This window comes from Megalopta genalis, chromosome 4, assembly GCF_051020955.1.
Source record: "Megalopta genalis isolate 19385.01 chromosome 4, iyMegGena1_principal, whole genome shotgun sequence".
Taxonomy (NCBI): Eukaryota; Metazoa; Arthropoda; class Insecta; order Hymenoptera; family Halictidae; genus Megalopta; species Megalopta genalis.
The window spans coordinates 23,901,118-23,915,862 of record NC_135016.1 but is presented as its reverse complement, the minus strand read 5'-3'; positions in this window follow the sequence as shown (position 1 = coordinate 23,915,862).

The following is a 14,745-nucleotide window of genomic DNA, read 5'->3' as shown; positions in this document are numbered from 1 at the left end:
CGTGGTATAACAGATGGCTAATATTTGGTCACGAAGGAAAAACAGCTGCTACGGAAAGGCCGATCGACTCTCTCGGACGATATGCCCGCGATTACGAGCCGCGCCGATTTCACCGATCGCTTCCTACACAATTAGCAACTGCGTTTAAAGGTAGAACAACCGAAGCCGAAGAAAACGGCGGAATGTCCGCGGCGCTCCGGGAACAGGAATGCTCGTAGCAGGTAGCTAGAAAAACCGTAGAACGAAGCCGAAGAATGACGTCCCGGGAAAGGACGGTGGACTCGGACTCTCTTTCGAGACAAAATATGTATCGCGTCGCGAGAGTTCGCCCGAAAACGAACCTAGCAGGCGTACTCACGGTTGACAAATGTCTTCCGCGGTTCTGGCAGCGGCGTACCGTTATCCAAATTACAAATAACACACCGCCGTCGACGTTTTATCCAACGCCCGGAGACAAATTGCTCCCGACTCGGGATGGGTTGGCTCGAAATTATCCCCACCAGGGGCAGGCCGTGGTGTAACCGCGCGTCGTGGACTTCGTTAATACCGGTAGTGGCTCGGCCCCTTGCTCGGCACACGGAATTAACACGGCGAAGTGTATTTATGGATCCGGCCCCGGCCAGGTAACCCGAGAAAGACCCTGCAGAGTCCTGCTTCTTCCCCATTCTCCCCTATTCTTTCCGTCTCTTCCCCTCCGTCCAGGGTCCCTCGCTCTCTCGCTCGCGCTCCCTACCTCCTCGGCTCTCCCCGTTCCTTCCTTTCCTTTTTTTCCACGAAGGAGGATTAATTAATGAGCCCGGTCCAAGCATTACTCGCTTTACAGACCGGATCCGTGGCCTTCGAACCGCACTGGCGTGGGAATGTCTCCCGCAATTTCAATTTCGTTAATTATCGCAAAACCCGGTTTTATTCGATACAACGATCCGGTTTCCACACCGAAACCTCCGTATTTGGTATTGGCAATAACTTCGCCATTAAATCACACGATCCAGTCCGTTCGTGTGCGCGCGTAACCGGCCGCGCTTGCGCGCACGTGCAATACCCTCGCACGAGCTGGAACCGTAGCGGTTCGTCTTAGGAGCCGGTGGAGTCCTTTCGAGAATCCAAGGACCCCGCGGGAGGTGGCGGCGCACGCGTTTTTTGTTCCGGCCGGGTTGGCAAATAAATTCTTACGTGCTCGATTTAAAAGGGTATTCCCCCCGCGGCCGATTTTGACTCGTCGTCGTCGTCGTCGTTCGAGAGCACGGCTTTTGTCGCGGCGGAGAGTTATTGCCACGGATACGGTAATCAAATAACGTCACCCCTGCGCCCGACGCCATTGGCCCATATCTGGCGGCGCGCGGCACGTGATACACGTGTAGTCACGGCATGTAACGCGTGCTCGAATATAGCGTTCCTCTCGGCTGTGCAACCGGTGCGTTCTCCGTCGCACCGCACCGCGCCGAGCCGCGGCCGCGGCCGCTCGCGGGGTTCCCGTATAATGCACATTTGTAAAGTTACACGGGCTTAACGGGCAGCCGTTGGGCATTTTTCACTGGCCGCGTTCCTTAATTGAAATCTTTTGTCGGGGAATAAAGTGTATCCTTGCGTCGTTGCGGATTAACAAAAAGACGGCGGGCCCGAGACAAAGCCCCGGAAAAAGATCATGAAAACAAAAGGGGGAGAAAAATAGTAGCGACGAGGGGAGCGGCGGCGGTGGCGGTGGCGGCGGAAAAAAAAATTTATGCCGCAATTTCAACTCCAACAATGCCCGGAGAACGAGAAATTACGGTATAAATGGCGGAGTAAGACGCGGTGTTATTAAGAACGACACGTAGTGCAGCGGGGTTCATTATTCCGCCGGGAATGGCAGCGAAAATTTTGCACGACTCATTTAGCTTATTACTCGTTATTATGCGCCCGCCGGGAAAAGGTGCACGCGAAATAAAACGGAGTACGATTCGCGCGGCGCGCCGCGCGGCGTATCGCCTTTGTAATTTCACCGGGCTCGCCCCGGCCGTTTTCTTCGTTCAGCCTCAATTTGAAACTAATTTGTATCCAGAAACGTTTCTTTCTACTGTTGTTCGGCCAAGGGAAGAACGAGGAACTAGAAAGAGGGCGGCAGAAAGAGAGAGAGAGAGAGAGGGGGGGGCAGGGAAGAAGAAAAACAGCGCTAGAGACGGGCCGAAAAGAAAAGAGAAAAGGCGCTCCGGCACCGCGGGGGGACCGTAAAAATTCTACCGGCGTGCCCAGAAAATTCCTATTCGAGGGTCTCTACCGGCGGAAAACACTCCTTTCACACGTCAAACGGAAGTCGGGGTGCTCGGGCAGGAAAACGAATGGCCAGGTCGTGGCGTTTATGCCCGTACTCGAGGAAAGGAGAAGAGGTGCCGCCCGGAGTCACGGGTGGAAACGGTGACGCCGGTGACGACGAGGAGAGGCACGACCTCGCCGACGAAGGGAATTTCGTCACGGTCGTCACGGTTCGCGCGAGGAAACGACTAACAGAATTACACTCGGAGGCCGTGCAAGATTTTTAACGGTCGATTTACCGCATAGTCGGAGCCCAACCCCACCGTCGCCGGCGCTCCGCCGGCAGTCAGGAGCAGCAACAGCAACAACGGGCTCCACCCTTCGGGCCAGTTAGTGTCCTTAAACCACCCTTACCGTTCGCTCCTATCTGGCATTCGCTGTTTCGTCACGCCGGGGGGTCAAAACTGGCCGCAGATGTCGGCCATAAACCTCCCGGCACGGGAACGACCCTGATGCTCCGAACGGCTTTCCGCTCGCCCCTCTTCGCCCCGGTGTCGTTTCCCCATTGTATCTCCTGCTGAATACACGCCCTTAAATAAATCCATCTACGGACTCGTCTCTCGGTGAAGCCACCCCTGACGCTGTTGCTGTTCCCGCCGCTGCTAGCTGCTAGCTGGCTGTCTGTCTGGCTGGCTGGCTCTTGCCGTTCCCGCTCTCCCGTTGGCCAGATTAGGTCCCTGATCTTTGTTACCGAGGGGTTCCCTTCCTGCTTCCCCGTGAATACACACGAGGGAGAACTCGAGATCGGCTCGACGACGTGTGGCCTCGAAACGAAGATGACCTACGGGACGATGGGGAGATAAGGAAGAGCGCGAAACGATATTGGTCGGATATAATGACGCGCGGAGGGTAATAATGCGGATTGCGGCCGGGACGGAGGGCAGATTTACAACGAGGCCTCGGTCAGATTCCGGTTGGTTTAATCGCATCGCGCGCGACCGCGTTTTATTCGCGTAACGCGTTTTTCCTTCGAGATAACGTATGCGCGCTCGTTTCGCCGTCGCTCTTTGCGGACTCGCTCGATTGCTCGTGTACTCGTGTTTTTACGGTACTCGGCAGCGAGAGAACAACCATGGGAATTGTAATGAAACCAGCCGCGCGGCTTATCTCGAAATCTTGGCGAAAAACTCCTTCGCCGGTCCGCGTCGAGAGCCGCTCGATGCGATATTGCGTTAAACAACTCGTCGCCGGTCGCCCGCTGCTACACCGTTGATCTAATATCTGGTCGCGTATCCGCGTAATTAGCCACGCGATATCCCGGTTAATGGCGCGACATTCGTTTATCCGCCTTCCACCGATCCGAATATCTTTCCGTATTGCCAGCCGCGGTGGAAGCACCCGGGATATTATGGAAAGAGGTCGTGTCTTTTCCCGAGTTCCATTCATTGAACGCGATGGGCAACAGCGGGAAGATTCCGACTCGGTTGACCTGAATTCTTGCGATCTACATAAAGATCGATGCATCGCGATCGGGTTCGGGTCAGTATTATTCAGGGCAATTTGACGAGAGATAAACGATGCATCGACTGGAACACGACGTGCTCCGACTACAGGGTGTAAAAAAGTTAGGGCCAATAACTTCGGAGAATGAAGTTGCTGCGCGTTCGAATCGACGCGCGTCTGCCGCAGAGAGCTTGCGCTACAATATCGGTACATACCTGGTTCTAGAGGTTTGCTCCGTAAATAAACTTGCTGTCCAATTGTGCTATAGAAAAATTGCTCGTCTTTGCACAGTGCACTCTGCACCGTTTCCTGTCCCTTTAAATGCTTTTCGCATCGATCCCGCGCGTCGTTAGACCGTGGATCTTTACGGAAATGTCGTTTCATCGATGCTCTTTCGCATCGATCCCACGTGTCTTCAGACCGTGGATCTTTACGGAAATGTCGTTTCATCGATGCTCTGCCTCGGAAAGGAAACTTTGCTGGCCATAGCCTCGAACGCTGTCTGTTCGCGCGGCGGTATGTTTTCCTTCGAACCGCGATCGTAAAATATGTTGACGCGAGGGAATGTCTTTATACGTCTCCCGAAGCCGCGATCATTAATTTTTGTGCACGGGGTACATCGTCGCAGTATTTCACGTCCGACGCCCGGCAAAGTGTACACAATGTTATAAGGGAACACGTGTCTTCGATCCATCCCCCATCACAACAAACCTAACCAGCCATGCGTGCATCTACGGTTGGGGAGAGGGAGAAATTGGGAGCCGTGGACAATGAATTTAATCGGGATACCAGACGATCTTTTTACAATGGCTTGATTACCCGCCTAGTGATGCCTATCGTGCACGGTCGCGGGAGATCGTGCGTAAAAACGAAAACGCTGACGGCCTTTATATTTCAGGGCTTAGATCGAGTCAACAGCATCGCGTTGTCCGTAGTAGCATGCTTGTACAGTGGACAGCAAAAGTGTATAAGAAAGTAATCTGCCTCGGGCGCGGCGATTTCGTTATAATATCGTCGATATTAGAGAATCATTTTTCCCTCTAGCAAGAGCTAAGTTTCCTGTGGAAATCGATAAGAGGACGGGAGTGGGGTTCGTGAATTATCGATGGATTTTGCGAATCGAATGCTACAAGATTTTTCTGTGATATTTCTTTTCAGTTTAATCCAATTACACGATCGATGTGTTACAATAAACATGATTTGTGACCTTTTGCTCTGCGAGATATTTGTGCAATCTTATATTTCAACGCGACTGTTTTGCTCAACACGGATCAGGAAAGAGATCTCAACAATAAATAAGTACTATATCGAGGTTAATTTAGGCGTATTCCATTCGAATCGGCAATCCTGAGTGAACCTCGACAAAATGTTCTGCAATTGTAAGTATGAAGATTCCGGTTTGGAACATCTGGGTCTTGTAGTCCAAAATTATGTTACTTCCGCGAAATTAGGGGTTTCTGAAGTCATTTGAAGTAACTTTTTCCTTTACAAAAATTTTCTCCGAGGCATCGTTAACGAGTTATTAACGAAAAACACTGACCAATGAGAGGCGACCTCGGCTGGTGCGGAGCGGCCGAGCGGCCGAGCGCCAGGCATGCACGCCTCTGATTGGTCGCTGTTTTTCGTTAATAACTCGTAAACAAAGCCGCGGATTGCATTTGCGCAAAGGAAAAAGTTACTTCAAATCGCCTGAGGAACTCCTCGTTTCCCGGAAGTACCATAATTTTGAAACACTTTGTATAACTATAGATAATTAAATTTTTATACAAGCAATGAATCTGGATAATCGCTGCACATTTAATCCCCCGTACGCTGCTTCGGAGTCACTGGAGACTCGTTCTTCCAAAGGAAACGAGGCTCAGAGTTAAGAGTCGAATCAGCATGTATCGATGAAACACCGCGAATCCTTATTTCGCGAGTTTCTAAACGAAATGGTTTCGAACCAACGCGCGTATAAATCGGAGGTTCTCTATTTTTGGTTGCGGAGTGGTCTTCGTGCGCCGAGAAAGCGACGGAGACGCCGATACGGAGACCGATCGTCGTTCGTCACGATAACCCAATTTGGCGACACCGAGTTATCAAAGGTTCCGACAAGAGTTTCTCCAACGTAAGTATGTACGTACATACTCTTCTCTACGCGTTTGTCCGGCGACTTTTGTCGCCGACTGTATACCAGCACGCATCCGTGCGTCTCGCTCGGAGCGACACAATGCGCGCCACGCAGCGCCGCCTCGTCCCGAAGGCGTTTTCGATCGATCGATCTCGCGTCGTAACAGCCGTGACACGCTTCGAGATTCCACGATCTTTTACGACGAGGCACGTCGTATCGTTAACGATCGCTCGTCGACGTTTAATTAGCCGAGGCTCGCGATTACGAGTGCGCCGCATCGCGCAACAGGCCCCGCAGTGCAATTGCGACTGTAACGATCGGAGCCGGAGGACCGTAAAAGGCTGGAACGACGAGGAGGATCGCTTCTTCTCCGTTCGGACGTCGCGCGTCGCTGCGAGCCGCTTCCTCCGGTTCTTCTCCCTTCGCTCCGCCGTCCGTCGAGATCCTCCAGGCTGGTCCGGCACGGCCAACCCTCTTCGCTTCGCGTCGTCTCGGCACGCACGAGGCGAATCGGCGAATTACGACGATTGAAATTCAATTCCGTGGCGCGGCCGACCAGCTAATTAGACGCAGTCGCTGCGTCCGCGACACCGCCTCGCCGAGCCGCGCGGCCTCGTTGCATGTGCACCACGACGGACACGCCGTTGCAGCTTCCCTCCGTTGCGTCGCGTCGCGTCGCGGCGCGTCGGCTCGCCACGTGTTGCACCTCGCGCAATTGCGCGCACCGACGTAAACGCTTCTCCGGCCGACGCCGCGCCGTGCCGCGCCGCGCCCGTACGCGAGTATCCTTGCCGTCGCTGATATTCCCATCGCTTTCACCGCGTTCTCCATCCCCGCGGGGCCTCGCATTCCCCCTCGTGTAAGGGCCGAGCGCATTAAAGTCAATAGGCCTGATGTAAAATCTGAGAAACGCGGCGGATTTTATTGGTGTTACCTCCGCGTAACATTTCGACCGGTGATTGTTTTATAGCCTAACGGGCGGACCTCCGGCACACTACCGTGCACCATTACGCGCGACCACGCTCGCCCTTTATTATTTTCCATTTAGCCGAATGATCCGCGCCTCCCTCCTTTCTTTTTGCGACGTTGTAAATACCCGCAATGTACCACCGATCCGCCGAGTTATTTGCTGCTTTCCCCTCGACGGCCGAATGAAGCTATTCAGCCGGTCGTAAAGAATGTTAATCCTGTCTCGAAATCGTCCGTCGACAAGACCCGTCGATATCGAAGCTCTTTCTCCACACTTTCCCATTTCCTTTTGCCTCGAACGAACGTTCCTCCGTTCCGGTTCATTTTCGAGCTGTGACGAATCTTCTTTATGAACCTTTACAGGAATCCTCTTGAAGGAGACACGGAACTTTCCGTTCGAGCCGAAAATATTATGCAGGAGCATGCGACTCGCCTGTTGGAGTAGATATTCAACCACGTGTTTGTTAAAACAATCCCTTAAAAATCCAATTTATCGCTTCGACGTCTAGCACGTCTGCGAAACGGTACTCCTTTTTCTCGATAATTACGTCGTTTGCGCTATTACAAATATCGCAACGCGAACATCGGAGCCGAAACTATTGGGTTGGGGAATAAGTTCGTAGCGTTTTTATCGAAGGCGATTTTCTTTGTTGTTTTCGTTAAGCTCGCGAGGCACCCAGGCTCCCAATTTTTCGGCAAATCCCATCGAATGAAGATGATTGAGAATCGTTTTATGATCGCTGTTCATTTTTTCGGCCAATTCACGATTCGTTTGGTGACCGTCCTCTTTCAAAAGTGCTTTGAGACGCTGTTCGTCGAATTCGGAAGGTCTTCCGCTGCGGAGCGTGTCGTCGACGTTAAAATCGCCATTTTTGAATTTCGCAAACCATTTCCGTGCTGCAGACTCGTCTATGACACCTTCTCCGTATACGTTGCAAATGTCCCGGGCTGCTTCGACAGCTTTTTGGCCTCGATGAAAAGCGAAGAAGAGAAGGTGTCGAAAATGTTGCTTTTTACCTCCTGGATATTCCATTTCTAAGCCTCGAAAGTAATAAAAAATTAAATTACTCAAAAAGGCGATTGGCACAGTTTTGTAGAGCAGAAAGAGCTCTATCGAATGAATATTATACACTTCGTCAAACAGCAAAAGATCGTTGTAAAATAAAAGAAAATATAAAAACGCTACGAACTTATTCCCCAACCTAATATTAATCGCAACAGCGCGGAGCGTGCACCGAGAGTAACCAAGAAATCGGCCCGGCACGTAACGTGTTAATACACTGATTTATCTCCGTTCCGTCGAGTTTGGCGCCCCATTTCCGTCCACACCGTTTCAGGATATATCAGCTGTCAGGCTCGAATAACACAACCAATTGCAACTTATTTATCGTTTCGAATAAGTTCTCGCAACGCGGAATTTGATCGCGTTTCAACGCGAATTAATATTTCGATTGTATGATTTCGCGTCGGAAATCTCGGTGAAACGATCGATTTCGCGAAATCGAGAAACAATGCGAAAATACATACTCGGAAGAGCGTTCGCAATGGAAACCGATCAACGCGTCCCAACGTTTCGCAAGACGTCATTCCTGCGACCGACTAATTACAATTTGCAGTCAACAGTGTAGGCATTTGTATGTCTACGTTGACCTAGAGTGCAACTGTTTTATATTGTGTTCGTGGCACAGTGACTGCTGTGCAACTTCATTAAAGCTCGTGCTTACAACATCTTTCACGTTTTCGCATACTACAAAGTTGGCTGAGTGAGAGAGGGAGGGAGGGAGGGGAAAAAGAGAGAGAGAGAGAGAGAGAGAAGGAGAGGGAGGCTTGTCGCTCCTCGAGAAACGCTTGACCTGCACTCGACGGTCTACGGAATTACCAACCACGTCGACCAGCATTATAATTGTTCGCCGAACCATTCGATACTTCCACGAACGTAATTCATGGCTATTACGCGGCATGCATTATTACTTGGCCCGCGACCGAATGGCGCAAACTCCGGACTGTTCCAGTTCGGCCTTGCCATACCTCGCGGATTAGACTCGGTCCGGTAGGGAGAGAGAGCAGACTTCATCGTGAGCTCCTAATCAGCTTTTCCTTTGATCCGCGCCAGCAACAGCGGCTCCAATACTTCTCGAATCCGCGCGTGTATGCACAGAAGATCATAAGCCGCGATCCACGGGCCGCAGGTGGTAAGCAATCTGGCGCGATTAACACGATCGAGCGCGCGTGTCGAATAATTACTCATTCCCCGTAGCCACGGCTCGCTCGCTCGCTCGCGCGCCCTCGTACACGCTCATCTCCGTGTGTATATTCATGCAGACGCGGTACCCGGTCGTGGCCTGCCGTGTTACGACACGCAAAATCTCGGATACGAGCGAACCACGACGATCGTTTATCGATCAGCGTTCTCATTAAATCGCCCCTGGTCCCTCGCCGCCCTCTCCCGCGAGCCCCGCGTATTATAACGCATGGCCGAACGCAGACGCGCGTGCATGCATAATTAAAAATTCGTATCGGGACCGGGCTCCGATGCTTTTTGCATGCGGACCGCGATCGTCGATGACGGGGGAACGCGATGATACGGGTTTAAAACGTGTCGTGAATCTACAAAAAAAAAGAAAGAGAAAAAAACAGGAAAAAAAAGGAGCGAAGAAAGGGAGAAAAACGCTCGCGCGCGCTCGAGCATATACGCGTCTCTCGCGTTCGCAGTCGCACCGTTTCGCCCGCTTTTTCCCGATGATTTTTTTTTTTTTTTTTTTTTTTGGTCGAGCCGATTCGATTACGCAGGAGGCAGAAAGATTGCCCCGCCGCGTTCCATCGGCGTTTGCGCAACGCGCGAAGTGCAGCTGTGCACGTGTATTATGTTAATACGCCGCGCGTACGCATCGATGTTGCATCGATGCTAATTCCAACGACGCGTAATAATTTGCCGCGCGGCTCGCCTCGGCTCGGTTACGTTGACCCGCTCGTAATAGCCGGCGAATTACAGGCGCGTGTGCCGAACGTTTCCCGACGGAAACCGTTCGACTCGATAATTTTCTATCTTTCGCCGGGTCGGCGGAGTCGCGGGGCCCCGGCGAACCTATCCATTTACGACTATTTAAATACATACGTAGGGAAAGCACACCGCGGGGCCAATTACACGACGCAGGCATTTCGTATCTCGGACAATGCCGACGGCGGCGCGGCGTATCATTACGCCTATATAATAAGTTTCCCGAGCCACGAGTCACGGCTGCCGCGCCATGCAAATCTGGGCCCCGTTAGAGCCCACGAGTCGTGAGAAAAATACCACGCCGGGTGCCCGGCTGAATTTGCCTGCGCGAAAACACGGCCGCGGAACGAGCAGATAATAGACGTCCGCGGTGAAAAGCTGCTCCAAGACTTCTCCTGACCACCTTCCGCGAAGCCGCGGCGAAATCTATTTCGTGGTAAGCGAGCGTGGCCGGTAATTAGTACTCGTAAAACGGTGTAGTCGCAACGCGGCGCTACGCGGATCCCCGGCTACGAAAAAGGCCACCGTTTCCGGGCCTGAAATACTTCCGCTTCGCGCATTCCGCAATCTTTAGAAACAATGTTCATCGCCGATGAACGCCGCAGACTATTTCACGACCGCGTACTTTCCAAGCTAAATAGCACGGCGACGTTCAAATTATACTTTCGTACTAATCGCGATGTGTTTCAATTCTGCCGTTCTCCTTGACTCTACATTGTAGGACCCGAAATGAAAACGTTTGCAAAGATCCCACGTTTCTAAATGTTTCGTTTATTTGTACACTTTATACGTCGTTTATATATTATTTGTACACTTGGACGTTATTGTATGCAGCGAATGAACGTTATATTTCTTATGTACAGAATGTGATATTAAAGAAATAAATTCAGAAATGCAAATAAAACGTCAACCTTTGTTCGTCGGGCCACTCTATGAACCGACGGAATACCGATGCGAGACATAAGCGAGGAGAACAGCAGGGTTAATAAGTTGTGTAAATAGATTTGGATTATACAGTTAAATCTAAAAGCGGTGTTCATGATGAAAAAGTGAACGACTCTTGCACGAAGAAAAATCGCGAACGAAACGTGTATTAATTTTCGGCACATTATAGTGTGTGAGTTTTGTGAAAGAAGATATAAGAAACTTTGAGTAATTTCGATTTTGAAAATTGCGTGATAACATCGACTATATTTTCCAGACATTGATCGGACGGATTGTCAATTATTCGTTATTATCTTGGAAACAAAGAAGAGCGTGCAAGAACCTTTTTGGACATTTTCCAACGAAAGAAAGCAAAAATGCCAAAAATTACGAACCGTGTCTATCGAATAGTATTCGATCGATTAATTTAGTCGTCTTTACAAAAAAGAAATGTGTTCAATCTTTTCCTGAAATGAAAGAGTCTACGAAATTTCCGTAATCTTCAACTAAAAGTGGCGTCGAATAGCTCGGTTTGCGCGGACGAAGTCGACTAAAAATAAGATTCGAACCGTTCAAATCAAACAGAATATTGTTAACTATTTTGAACGGTGAACGCTGCCTCGGTTTACAACGGACATCTGTGTCCGCAATATTTATGAGCGCTATTATCGTCCAACAATAGGAGACGTTATTTCGAGCACTGTCCTGTTATCTTCGATTTTTCAATGACACTTAATTGGCAAACATCCTCGGTCACGACCCAACTTTGTTCTTCGTTCCCTCGTCCCGAGGCTTCTTCCCTACCACGGCTATCATCCCCAACTCCGCCTATTCTCCCCATTTTTTCCTCGGTTTCCCATCGCACGGTCTATTGTGTTATTATTATCCCAGTCTGCGTCGCGGTCTCGGGTCCACGGTGTTATTATTATCCACGAGCGCAGGAGGTCGTCCGTAACTATCGACGACGGGCGGTGACTTAATAATACTTCGCTACGTTAGCCTAATGGGGGCTGCCGAGCGTGTAAGCCCACTAATTTACCGCCCTTTTTCTCTCTCGGTCTTCATCCCTTCCTCTCTTATTGTCCGCATCCTCCTCTCTGTCCCTCGCCGCCGGAGGCCATACGAATACGATCACCCATCCAACCTCATCTCGTCCCATCTCGTCTCATGCCGTCCTCATTCTCTCTCTCTCTCTCTCCCTCTCTCCCTTTTTCTCTCTATTTCTCACACCCTCTCAAACTTCCCTAGCACTTTTTCTTTTTCATTCACAAACGAGCCGAATGAACGGAGACTGGGCACCCGCACCAGTCGCTACCGGTTCATAAAAGGCGTGTTAAGCAAATAAATAAATTCTATGGTGGATGGTGGCGGCGGTAACGGCCGCTCGATGCCGGCCTACAAATGGAGGAGAATAATACGGGACACGGCAGAAAGAAGGGCAGGCATTTTCCCTAACGTCGACTTTCATCGGGAATTTATAACGTGGCTGCTGCTTCCGTCGTAATCGGATTTACGCGATCCCAGAGAAAGATAGAGAGAGTGAGAGAGAGAGAGAGAGAGAGAGTATTCATCGCCCCTCGGTTCAGGATCCGCGCGAGCAGAGAGGGTGCCCGGCTATTCTCACGATTGATCCTGCGTTTTAAAGCTGTTTACAGCGCCGTCGATGATAAATCCAGACGCGACGCGGCCGAGACGCGGAGAAAAATCGGGAGCCCTCCGTGCGCGGACGATCCGATCGCGGCAAGGTGTACTCGAGAAAAGGTGGTCGCGTAGGCCGCTGTTATCGGTCGCGGCCGCGACGTAGAACGCGAAACCGTGTGTAAACACGGTGCCAGACAGTTTGTCTCTGCGCCGGAACGTCGACGGCGCGGCCGACGGAAAAAACGGCGGCGCACAATAATTACCGATCAAAGAACAGCTTGGCTTTGTTGGCTTTCAGCGGCGCCCGTTGTCGTCGTATCGGTGCCGATAAGGCGAACGGGGAACGAGGAGAACGGCTCGCCGCGGCACGCCGGGGGAAAAAGAAACACAAAGGAACGGGGTAAAGACCAGAAGCCATGGGTATCGGGGAGAAAGGTAACGGCGAACGCGTGTCAAAGTCTGCGAACGGCGGAGATAAGCGCATTATGAACGCGACTGGTAGAAGACTGTCGTCAATACGATAGATACATACAGAGAATGTATCGGGGAATACGAGGGCCGCTAACGGTCGGGTTTGCGCTTGTCTGCGCTCCCTGCTCGTACGATGGTAACTACTTAACGCTTTATCGAGCACGACGAAACGGTGACTACTCAGTTTCGAAAGTTCCGAGCCATGGGAGGATCCGATAACGATCGTAAAATTTCCGCTCTCGTCGCGACAATGGCCACCCCCTTTCTCGCTCCCTCTTTCTCCCCCCTCTCTATTTCTCTCTCTTCTCTCTCTCTCTCTCTCGCTCTATTTCTCTTTCTCTTTCCTTTTCCTTTTCTCCGTCTCTCGGTCTTTTCTTCTCCCCTTCGCCACGAACTCGCGTTTTTGTCTCCCTTCACGAACGGTCGGAATAATAACGGAGCCCGGTTGGGTTGTGTGCGCGCACGACGCAGGCATACACAGAGCACGTACACTCCCGGGAGAAGTCTTTCGAGCGAGCATAATGGCCTCAACACACCTACGCTCGATATCTGCATACGGGGTGCGCCGCAAGAACGATCGTTGCCTCCTTGAACGAGCAGCAACGTGGCCAGCGAGCGATTCTCCTAGCCGGCACCGAGGCACCGAGACAATACACCGTTTATCTTCGATCTGCGCCGGAGGAAGGAAAGAGTGGTCCTGGCTCGTACATCACGCGGAGCTATGGGAGCCGATAAATTACTGTTAGGAAACCTGGTAAACCGGCAACGAGTGTACCTCGCTTTTCAGATCGCTATTACGCGGGTAATGCTTCTTTGCCTCTCCCGGTGACAGGGATAAGGGGAGTTCCCTTCCCCGCCGGCGGATAAACGCATTGAAATCCGGCCGGGCGGAGTATATGATTATTTTGTTCGACGTGAACGACGATTGAATCTCGAGAGGACAGATAGCTGCGGCTCGGGCATCCGCTTTGCGAGAAGATAGTCGCGACGCGACGGCGTGCTTGTTTCTCGGCTTCCACGGCGTGTGTCGTTTCGGTTCAAACGGCTGCCTTTGGTTCCGATACGCGGCACAGAATTTTGCGAAAACACGTGCCCTAAATACGGTGCCACGACCGAACAGCGGAGGAACAATCTGCTCCTGGTTTTCCTCGCGACACGCGATGCGGAATTAGCTGCAACGAGGTCGAACTAACGCGAATACGTTTGTATGCAATTAGATAGGTTCGGTAATGATCTTCGGCACATAAGTGGCACCAACTCTCCGGACGACTCGACGTGATACAAGTGTTTTCGTTAGAATCCATCTTAGCCGTGCGACGAAAATTAATCGTTTTTTTTCAAATCTTTCGTGCCAAAATAAATTGAAAATTACCCCCAACGATGTAGAGAACTACACACACGTTTTAATTAAATACTTTGTTTCTTATCCAAGAAGTTTTTTTTATAAGACATTCGATTCGCATCGAACGTTTAAAATAGATCCTAAATTGCAGAAAGATGGGAATGATTTTATATGCTGTGTATGCAAAACTTGTTCAAGAATATGATCGATCATTGACAAAAATCAAGTAAATGTACAATAAACATACGTACGTTATAATATGATATATGTTACGATTAGATTGTAGATGTTTATGCAAAATAAACGACTGGAAGAAACACGAGTTAAATAAAGAACGATTTTTTCTGTTAATAATTTGAATAGGTTGCGAATAATATACCATTAAGTCCGTAGTCTAGTTATGATATATGTTATAATAATATATTGTTATAAACTGTTTCTAAAAACGAGTATACAACCTAACAAACTTTGTTGCAAGCTGTGCAAAATGTTTGGACAGCGATGACGAAGAGGATACTTTAAGACGCTGATAATTTTATTTAAGCTGCCTCAAAT